Raw genomic sequence first — 11,812 nt, forward strand, 5'->3', positions numbered from 1 at the left:
TAAATGGGATGAAACAACTGATTCTGATAACAGCAAGGTCTGGAAATCTTTGGACTTACGTGGTTAATTTCGGTGGCATAATACATACATCTCTCACTATTAACAAGTCGATAAACTCTATCCGTCCTAATTTCGTAATCGTGGTTAGTGTACCTGTAGAGAAATCATATTATATATTCAATGAACCTTTCATGCCAGCATATCATGAAAGCGTCCCCAATTATTACTGTTCACTATAGAAACAGCATCTGTACAATTACCGCCGTACAGACAACGTTAGCATACGTTATCGAAACAACGTATTCACGGGGGTACCGCAAAATGCGGAGGTATGAACAGCGATCGCCATACGCTGCGCCGAACCATATACTCCCAATGTAATCAACCGAAGTTGGTACATTGGTAGCATCTCAAGTAGGCCACTGCTTGAGAAACAGCGTTCAGTTCGCATCACCGACGGGAAGGCCAAGCTCCCTCAGTCGGCTGAGGATTCTTACCTTCTTACCTCACCATCGAAGATGTCGTTACTGAAAGTAAAGTTGAGTTGTGCAGGAATTTAAGTTTTGATAGAAAAGTAATGCTGGTGGTTAATATTATATATGTATATATACATTATAGCCGCCTTTATTTCCCTTTATTATCACCCTAGGGCTTTACGTACTAAGCACAACCTTAACGAATCCAACGTAGTTTTGCCAAACATTTTGTTGGTCAAACTTTTATACTGAAGGCATTTTTAAGGTAAAATGTATCTCCAGAGTAACCTTATAGCTCTGATACCAGCTGTGGCAGAACCAACCTGAATTATATCGGCTCAAGTACGCGAGTCCACTTCCGAGGGCTCCAACGTGCTTCAAACGGTATAATCCCTTGGCCTGTCGGGTAACGTCCCGATAAACCACCGATACATAGGATCAAATAAGGTTACCTCACACGAAGGTGAGTCCAGAGATACAGTCACCATCACATTTTACATCACAAGGAAATTACTTTACAAGAGTTTCTAAAAGTAATACGAAGTTCCAAATTTAGAAAAGTTATTACAAACTGTTAGAGTTATGGTTTTTTAGCAGCGGAAAACATACGCGATGATTTACGACACGTCGTCAAGACGAATGTCATGCTAAGCCCGGGCACGACATCACTCGGTATCATCAGTGTTGGCCGGGGACAGATCCCATTCCACAGACCAATCATCTGGAAGAGCACAGGGCCAAGGCAGGGGAAGAGTAGGGTCCTCAAAGACTTTACCTGAAAAACATGTAACTAGAAAGACTGAGTATACTAATACTCAGCAAGGCTTACCCGTTCATGGTATACATAGCCATGTAACTAGACTTATGAAGGCTTTTAGCATTGGGTAGAGTTTTCAGCTGAAAAACAAACGAAGAGTAGATCCTTAATGTCAACTTTTAGCTTTCAAGTTCTATGTGATTATCCATTCTAGATAAGCACCTATAGCTACTCAAGCAAGGTAGAGCTCTTTACATCAACCATCAGCATTACTCATCATATAGTTGCTTTTGTTACTCTGTGTGATAAAGGGATCAAGCAGTCTCAATCTTCGTGAGAAGCGGACGATTCTGAATCTTATTTAACCTTGCAAGGTAAACCTAACTCACACGCTTGGAACATCCAACGATAGTTCCGAAGCAACCGTTTGCCTTTCATTCCGACTCGTGGACAGGTTCACCACAAGCGACTGTAGGACCATACGCACTCCCAAAGTGCAGGACATACGTCTGTAGCGCGACTACAAAACCCGTATTCCTTATTGCCCTTGCAACATGTATTCCCACTCGTCAAACATAAGTAACCAGAAGAAGCAAGACGAGTGGTGGGAGGTATGTCCACTCCTCGGGCCGATTGGCTACTAGGCTTACCGCATACCCAAAACTCACGGCATGTGGTTAGTACTTTCAAACGCTTAACCCCGATCGGCACACACCGCGACCTTAACCAATTTAACAACACAGATGGGGTATCATTCCTTTCCATGATACTGCACATAACCCCGTCCGTCATCCTTATAGTGATTACAATAATGTAAACATTACAACTCCTATATCGCGCGAGTGACAGGAAATCACTCAACTTCTACCGGTCCTATTAGCAGAGCATCTATGCGATAAGGACTCAGGTACAATTCATCATCGGTTCCTAGGGTTTAATGCATCTAGGGTTTCATTTCATCTCCTAAACATAATGCATAGGTATAGATAAGTAGACATAGATTTCAGTTTAAATAAAGTAGTGGGTTATGTCCGGGGCTTGCCTTCTTGCACGAGGTTGGGGCAGTTAGTATTTTCCGAACTTTGGTTCGGTACTTCAGTTAAACTTTCGACGGCGTCTTCGGGGTCTGCAGGAATTCCACGGCTTGGTCTGCGATCAGCTCGTAATCACCGTCGGCGAGAGTAGTCAGGTCTACATGATATGCAAGGATATAAAATTAAGAGATGCATAGTCTTTTTACTTTATTTCACGATAAGCTGCAATCCAAAAGGCTAACACTCAAGAACTTATGGTAAAAAAAAGGGACCTAAGCTTTGAATTATTTACATTCAACTCATGACTATAGCATTGATTTAATTGAAAACAAGAATTAAAATATTTCTAGTTTAAATTAAATTCAAATTTGAATGTAAACCTTGGGTAATTAAAGTTATAAAGTTTTGAAAATTTAAACCTAGATCAATTGCATACTTAAAAGAATATGACCAAGAGATCTAATTAGATAGGATTTAATGGGTATACTTAGCTAATTCTACTATAAAACAAATTGAGTTGATCAACTTAAAAGAATTTAAATTACAAAACAAAATTAGGTTTGAAACCTCCACATCAATTCATACTTAATCTATAGAAATTGTATACCAAAAATCATGATCAACAAAGTTAACATGTAGGAGCTATGGACATTATACTCCCTTATCTTAGATTTGAAATAGATTCAAAAATACTCAGATTCAAACCAAATTCATTTAACAAAAGTTGTAGGATTTAAAATCTAGTTTCTAGCAAAATTGGTTTGACAATTTTTAGCGTTTTCTACAATTTTCTATTGAATTTACAAGTCAGAAGCACAACTCACATGAAATAACAAAAACTCTTACACAGAGGTCCCCAAACAACACTGTTCCTATGAGTCTAGAACTTGCAGAAAACCCCCTGAACTTGTTCCAATTGTTGCACGAGGTCCTCTATGCGAGCTTGAAACAGAGGAGGCGCCGGGGAGCTCGGTTCCAGCGGGAGGAGGCCATGCCGGCGGAGGTTGAGCAATACACCGGGAATCCCTTTTGGGTGTCAGAAGGCGAGGAGGAAGGCCAAAAGGGGGACATCGGCATTGGGGGGGGGGGGGGGAAGCGGAGCTCAGAGGCGCGGATTGTTCTGACCGGCCGGGCAGGGGCGGCGCAGCTCCGGTTTGGGGGAGAGCAGGGGCGGCGGCCTTGCGCGAGGGGGCGGGCAGCGAGGCGGAACGAGGGGAGGGTGTCTGGAGGTGGGGAACACGGTGGCGGGGTACTTGCTCGGCTCTAAGTTCGCTCCGACGATGACCTCCACAACTCCAGCATCTGCTTGCCTCCACCGCTCCGGAGTGAGATGCAGACGCCGGGATAGGGGGCCTGGCGGAGGAGTGCTTGCGGTTGGGAACAGAAGGGGGGGGGGGCAAGCGCGAAGGAGGGAGCAAGCGGGGCGGCGGGACACGGAAGGAGGAAGTGCGGCAAAAACGGAAACGTGACGAGGTGCGGCAGCACGGTGAGCGGCAGAGGGCCCTGTCCTGTGCGGGGTGAAGGCGAGCCCGTGGCGCGGGAAGAAGATAAGGCCACGCGGAGGATGGGGCGATGGAGGAGCAGCACAGCTGCCTGCGGAGGAATTCAAGTCGCGTGAAGTTTTGCAGCAGGAGGTGGCGAGGGTGGCCGAAGCAGCGGCGCGCCTCAGTGCAGAGAAGCAGAGCAGCGCCAGAGGAGGAAGAGAAAGGGGATTTTCCTAGGGATCTGTTTGTAAAACTGAAGAATTACAGGGACCCTACAGTAAACTAATTTTTCCCACTGATATAGAGATCTAATGAGAAGGTGCCCAAAACAAAAGCTATAGAACTTTTCAAGCCCTACAACATTGTTTTAGGGCTCAAGCTTAAAAACTCAAAACTTGCAGCATTTCATGTTGAATTTTGAACAAAGGTAAATTTTGAATTACCTTGGTTCTTTCAAAAGGGGTTTGGTCAAAAATTTGGACCTAAACATAAGTTTTCATGACTGTCATGATGACTGGCATTCTTGCAGGTTAGTCCTAAGTAAACTTTAGAAGTCACTTTTATACCCTGCTTAACTTGCACAAAAGGACCCATATTTTTGCACTAATTACATTTAGGTCCTTGTTTTCCACACAAAAACCCATTTTTCATGTGATCTAGCATATCTATTACACTTTCTTTCTTATGATAATATATTATATAGACTTAACACCTAGTGTTATATTTATCCTAGGTTTTAAAGCTATCTTCCATTCTACTTAATCAACACTCAAGGACCTATATTCTATAGAAATTACAAATATACTCTTAATTATTTGTACTATACATAAATACCATAGCAAGCACATACTACTTACACTAAGTCTAGTATCTATATATCTAATTACCTGGTTGTCATAGTATGGCTCTCCCACACTAGTATCTCATACAACTCAAGCCATACTTTGTGGTTTCCACACTCTTAAGCAATATATATCCTGAAATGTGCTTAGTGTATTTTTTCTTGTTCTATAGATGACAATAATCCTAGGGTTAAAGTTTCACCTTCTTTGGATGTCTTTTGCTATATTTTGTGATTTAATCTAATTTTTTAAGGGAAATGTTTTCTTTATTCTAAAAATTTGTTTAATTCATAAAATATACCAAACACATAAAAAATATGAAATTTGCACCCTAAAGGCTATTGTGACTTATACAATTAGAAAACATATGACAAGATGATTTGAGTATATATAATAATTTTTTCAGTATCTAACTATGTTAAATTGAAATCTAACCTATCCTGAAATTGAAATCTTCTGCGGTAGGTGTGTGAGGCTAAAATTGGATCCAAATGTCATTAATAGGTCTCATATACATAATTCATTCAGAATACATGGATGCACGATTACATGAATCCGATTCTTCGATTCTAACTAGCTACATGGCTTGCCGTCTTTTCTTATTCTTTCTTCTATACTTCTCATCTTCTGTGGTAGGTCTGTGAAGAGGTTCATTTCATCGTATTGATTATATATTCTTCCACATCGTCGATACCATCAACTCCTATGATATCTTGTTTTCCAGTGACAACAACGTGCTTTGTCTTCTTTGCGAGATCAGCTATGTACAGTACCTGTGCTACTTGTGAAGCAAGTATCCATGGGTTGTCTTTGTAACCAACATTATTGAGGTCAACAATCATGAGCCCATAGCCGTCCACCTCAACACCTCTTGGGTGTTTGACCCAACGACACCGAAAGATCGGGACATGTATATTGGAACCATAGTGCACTTTCCATATATCATCTATGAAACCATAGTATATGGTACTTTGGCCTATTCTCTTGTCTAAGGCCTCAATATGAACACCACTGTTCTGAGACACGGTCTTCTTGTCCTTGGCGGCAGTATAAAATAGGTATCCATTGATATCATACCCTTGCCATGATGTGACCTGGCTAGACGGGCCAGCCGCCAATCTTTTGATCATTTGTTCTTCCACGGTCTCCCCATCTGATAGATCCAGGCCCTTCGACCATGAAGTTAATTGATGCATGTGCTCTCTCATGATCCAATCATCCGGGCAGCCATTACTTTCTGCACAAATCATGCTCAAGTGTTCATCGACTAAAGGTGTCATTATCGTGAGGTGCTGCAAGATGCTATAGTGTGCTTGTTGCACACCTTTGAAATCCTTGTCGATAAAGGTTTTCCTCCCAACTAAGCCAACCCCTTCCAACCTCCCCAAAACATGTGGAACAGGCAAACCAATACCTACTTTATCCTCTATGTAACCTAGGCAACACTCGATGATTTCCTCAGTACTATATCCCAATATCATGGACACCTCAGGGTATGCACGATTCAGTATGTACCAGTTTAGCACGGACATGAAACGCTTATATGTCTACATTTCATGTAGGTAAATTGGACCAAGTGCCCGCATCTGGTCAACCATATGAATCATTAGGTGTTCCGTTATATCAAAAAATCCCGGAGGGAGGCACATCTTGAGCTGCGCCATAGTGTCCCCGAAAAAGTCTTGGAGATCCTGCAATTCATCTTCGTCGATTACCTTTTGAGAAATCTTGTTGAAGAAGTAACACAACCGGGTGATTACCATCTTTATGTATAATGGCTTGATCACTCTGATTGCAATAGGGAGGAACACCATCAGCAACGCATGACAATCGTGATAATTGTAGCCGCATAGCGAGAGGTTTTTCATTGAAACTAGTTTCCTTATGTTGGATGAGAAATGACTTGGGACTCTGATCCCCTATAAGCTCTCGCAAATTGTCTTCTCCTCATCATGTGTCAAGTTGTAGCTAGCCGGTGGAAGTTCATGTCTTCCATTCCCTTTATCCATAGGGTGAAGATCTTCTCTTATCTTCATGGCTACCAAGTCTTGACGTGACTTCAAGGTATCCTTTGTCTTGACTCATGTCTCCAGAAGGAGCCCATTTGTGTTATCAACCACATTCTTCTTCAGGTGCATACCATCGATCGCTGGGCAGACCTCAAGATCCGCTCAATAAGGCAAGAAATTGTAGAAGATGGACTATTTCTTGAATGGTACGCCTTCGACTGGTGCCTTATCTCTGTTTCTCTTCTTTCCATCATTCGTCATCTTCCTATAGGAGACCTGGATGGTCTTGACCATTTTGAAAACATAGTGCCCCTCTCATTTTACTGGACTAGAATGTAACTCAGGCTTGCCATCAAAAAGGTTGTAGAACTTCTTACTTCGGTAACGATGTCCTTCCACCAAGAAGTGCCCATACCCAAGGTAACTACCTTTCTAGAACCTTCTAGGAAAGATGATACAGTGTCATCCACGCAGACCGTGCATCACGTCCTACCTTTGAACTGTCCCAAAAGGATAAACAAAGCCTGATACTCATGGATGGTGATGAAGATAATGACTCTTAGATTAAAGGGCTGCTATGTAAAACCATCAACGATATTAATACCCTCCTTCTATAGAGTTTTCATCTCTTGCATTAGAGGCTCAAGAAAAACATCAATATCGATGCCAGGATGCTTGGGGCCTTGTATAAGGATTGATAGCAAAAGATATTTTCTCTTCTAGCACAACCATGTAGGCAGGTTACACATCGTCAAGATCACGGCCATGTGATGTGAGTGCTAGTTCTATCACTGAACGGATTCATTCCATCCGTACTCAACCAAACCGAACATTCCTCGGATCCTTCCCAAATTCCAGATAATACTGCTGATCGAACTTCTTCCATTGGCGAGCATCAGCTGGATGTCAGAGCTTTCCATCGCCCTTCTTGAACTTATTCAAATCCTACCACCGCATCAGTTCAGCATCCTTTGGGTTGGAGAAGAAACGCCTCAGGTGGTTGGCAACTGGGAGGTACCACATAACCATGGTAGGAATTCTACTCTGCTCCTCAGAAATGTCTAAAATAGTGTCTGCTGGTTCAACTAAGGTGACACTATTCCTTGCACCCTTTCTCTTCCGTTTATTCCCATCACCTGGACCTTCAATGTCGCCACCGTAATAACCGGCATTGTTTTTGTATTGACTTGAATTACAAACAGGTCATTTGTCCAAGTCTTTGAAAGTATCCCCATGATATAGAATACAATGATTTGGACATGTATAAATTCTTTCCACACCCATCGTGAACGGATTGACATGCTTCTTTGCTCCATAGGTGTTGGCGGGCATTTTATTTGGCTTTGGAAGCAAGCAAGCCAACAAACGCAGGAGATCATTGAAACTACTGTCAGACCAGTTGTGCTTAGCCTTTAGAGTCAACAGCTCAAGTATGAAATGAAGCATGGTCTAGTGTTTCAGACATCCCTTTGATCGCTCATATATATATATTCCTCCGCTGATTTTTTCACTGTCTCAAAGTTTGCTAACCCCTTTGCAGTATCTACCAATAGCTCTGCTTTGGTTTGGCGCAACAACTAGTTAAGGAAATCATATCAACAAGTTCATCATCACTACCATCATCACTACCACCATCGATGGGCCCCTCACTGACACCATCACCATCATCATAGCCGCCATCCACACAAAATTCATCATAAGCATCAAACAATCTATCAAACTTAACGTCTTCTATCATTTCATTGAGTGTATTCTCCGTTGAACGGGGTACTGCTTTCTCACCATGATACATCCAGATCATGTAATCCTCAATAAAACCACCCACCAACACATGCAATCTGATTGTAGTTGTGTCGGTGAATACTCTCATATTCTTGCATGTTTTGCACGGGCAAAGTATCATCTGTGGCTTCTCATTTCTTGCGTGGTTTTCCATAGCTTGAATGAATTTATTAAGTTCTCCACGAAGATAGGCATCCGTCCTTCGTGCTTTGCACATCCATATCCTATCCATCTCTGAACATCAACAAATAATTTAAATGGATTAAAACAAACTCTTCAATAATTTAGAAAATATATACCTTTATACACGCCTAGATACGCATGTGTACAAATATAAATAAAACTCAAATCTTCTTCTTTCTACTCCATGGCTCTAGAAAATTGGTTACTTAGAAATAAGGCTAAAACATAAAGATTAGATCAAAATGATTACATAATATAGTTCTCCTACTAAAATAACATAACTTTATCCAAAAGTTTGAGTCAAATAGATCCCCAAATGGCCATAAATATATACTTTTATATATGCGTAGATATTGAAAAAGTTAATATAACATGTAAAAACTAAAAAAATCAAAACCCAACCTATTATTGAACAAGTAAATTTTGATGAAAATAACTATCATGCATGTGTGTAAATATAAAAAAGATAAATCTTCTTCTCTCTCCTCCATAGATCTAGGAATTTGTTTACTTGGAAATAAGGCTAAAACATAGAGATTGAGCCAAAATGAATATATAATCTTGTTCTACTAAAATAATATAACTTCATCCAAAAACTTGAGTCAAATGGAGCCTCAAATAATAAATCTACACCATGAAGATCTAGATCTAGTTAGAGATAAAGAGAGCACCATTTGAGCCTTAAAACTAACAAAAAAGCTTAGAAAAGATATGAGATTAGCACCAACTTACCTCCTACGGGCTCCAACTCGAAGAAAATCAAGTTTAAAACCTTCCCTCCCCTTTTTTTTTGTATTTTTGGGCAGCACCTACCCGAGCAAGCAATGGGCTGTCAGGAGGACGAAGAAGGGGGCACTAGATTTTTATCGGTCATTTTCAGAGGCGGGTGATATTGTCATCCGCCCCTATAAATGCTTTTCCAGAGGCAGGTCGGTTGCTACAGGATCCCGCTCCCTTTACAAGAGCGGGGTACATTTTGACCCGCCCCTAGAAAAAAAGAGGATGTTGCTACAAATTATTTTTGTAGTAGTTCCTTTGCCTCTAGAAATCTTCTGTTCCGTGAATCACCATTCCCAAGAACCTACGCGCCCTCCAGAGATTTTGTGCCTTACCTGAGCTTCCTCTATGCTGTCGAACTCCTCACAGTGTGAGATGAAATGGAGGAGGAGGGGGCAGCGTCTGCCCACGTGAGGTGAGGGATCATGATGAGGAGGAGGAGGCGGGGGCTTGCGAGCAAGGAGGCGGAGACGGCATCGCGAGCGATCGAGGAGACGAGGGGGAGAGTGCTGCGCAACCTGATGGGTCGTGGATTTCTTCCCTGTGGAAAACGAAGGGAATGCCCTGAAACCCTATCACGCAGACTTCCAAATGATGGGAAATCTGCAGAGGGAGCTTTGCCTGTGGGACCGCACAACGCGTCTCCCCAGCAGCACTCTCCCCTAGCACCTTCCAGGATTTCTTCCTTTTGAGCTCCTCCTAGCCGGTGGCGGCAACCACCTGCCAGTGATGTGCCCACCTGGCACATGGACATGAGGGGGGCGTCATGTCCTGCCTCAACTGCTTCTTGCACGGAGGCAGCGACAACCTCTACCTCTTCCACTACACCATCTCGCCCGCCTTCTTCCTCGCCAAGGCGCGTGGAGGGACCTGCACTCTGGCCGCCTCCGACCCTGGCCATGTCGTCGTCCACCGCGCCTGCTACCTCCTGGATAGGGGGGATTCAGCGTCTACTCCCTCTTCAAGAACAACTGCGAGGACTTAATTTGCCATCTAGTGCAAGACGGGGCTGCTCGTCGAGACCGCTTTCAGTGTTGACCGCAGCGGCCAGCTCGCATCCCTCACAGCCGCCTTCAGTGCGGTGGCCTCGTCGCCGCTGCGTTTCCTCACCACCAGTGCCCCGCGGCCGGCCTCGCCCTTGTCACCACCAGCATGTATTGCGTCGGTCGATATGTCTCGGATATCGGCGTTCGCCGGGATGTGGTCAAGGTCCCTGTCCAGACCCTTGTTTCGCAGGCTACGCCTCCTGCTCTGGAGCAGAGGTTGCAGCAGCAGGAGCTTCCTCGCCTTCTTGCTGAGAAACCATCCCATCCATTGCAATGAGAGATGTATCGTGGACATATAATTCTTTTCTTAGCAAGGATACAATGGTCACATTTAACATGGAGTTGACAGAAATGGTAAGCAGCAAGAGGTATCATCTTTTAATGGTATATCTCTATAATTGAATCTTTCAATGGTGTATCTCTAAAGATGGGTTTTTTTAATGGTATAGTTCCAGTTTGCCCTTATTATATCCCTAGAAGGTAAAAATGACAGCAATCTTAGGCACAAATTGCACCAAAAGATTGAATGGTCAAAACAATGATTAGAAACTGAAAATTGAGAAACATAATTTTCAAAAAGGATATAGGATTGGTACTGCCTAGCCTATTACGTAGCAAAATAGAACTCTAACAAGGATAAAGGATCACTACTGTCTAGGCTGCATATCTAGCACAACATAATTCTAAAAAGGATGATGGATATCAGGCTCTCAGGGGTTGATAGCTCAATAATGCAAGAAAAATAAAATGAAACTTTATCTATATGATAGTCACCGTACATGCAATTTACAGCTTATTTGGCACTGTCAAATAAATGATTAGCAAATGTAATTTAAAGCTGGGGGTCCAAAAAGTTTAAGGGGAAACAAGGTTGCAGTTAAATAAACTAGCATAACAAGGATGTTTGCTTTGCCCCTATGATCTGATAATCAATGCCTATGTATACCGACCATTTTTAGAACCAACTTGAGCAAACATGATAAACAAGTATCGCTGCTGTCTTAAGCCAAAAAAAATCATATAGGGATTCAGTTTCCTATGAAAAAATCGAAGTGCTATTATACCAGCAAAAAAAGGACATATTATTTATAATGGCACCCATCTGATGATTTACACATAATTTGACACTGTCAATTAAATGATAAGCAACTGTAAAATAACTTGCGTGTTCATACTAATCAAATTAAAGGGGGCAAAAGACAGCACTGCATGATTTTGGAAGCATTCACCCATCCATGTCGAGCTGCGTGAAGCCCAGTAAAAAAGGCACAGGAACCCATTTGATTGCATTTCCCTAGCTCAACGTCAGAAAACAGAATGGTGTGGTGCCATTTAGCCTGCTGATAGCCATCATTTTCATCATTTCACTCAAAACCATTCGTCCCATCACCCCTCCAATCGACGGCCTATATATTCAAATGA

General features: G+C 42.4%; 1 pseudogene; it reads left to right on the forward strand.

Moving 5' to 3' along the window:
* The first annotated feature begins 10,074 nt into the window (after nt 1-10,074).
* Nucleotides 10,075-10,726, forward strand: LOC112890349 (annotated as a pseudogene).
* Nucleotides 10,727-11,812: the final 1,086 nt, after the last annotated feature.

This window comes from Panicum hallii, chromosome 4 (genome assembly GCF_002211085.1).
Source record: "Panicum hallii strain FIL2 chromosome 4, PHallii_v3.1, whole genome shotgun sequence".
NCBI lineage: Eukaryota > Viridiplantae > Streptophyta > Magnoliopsida > Poales > Poaceae > Panicum > Panicum hallii.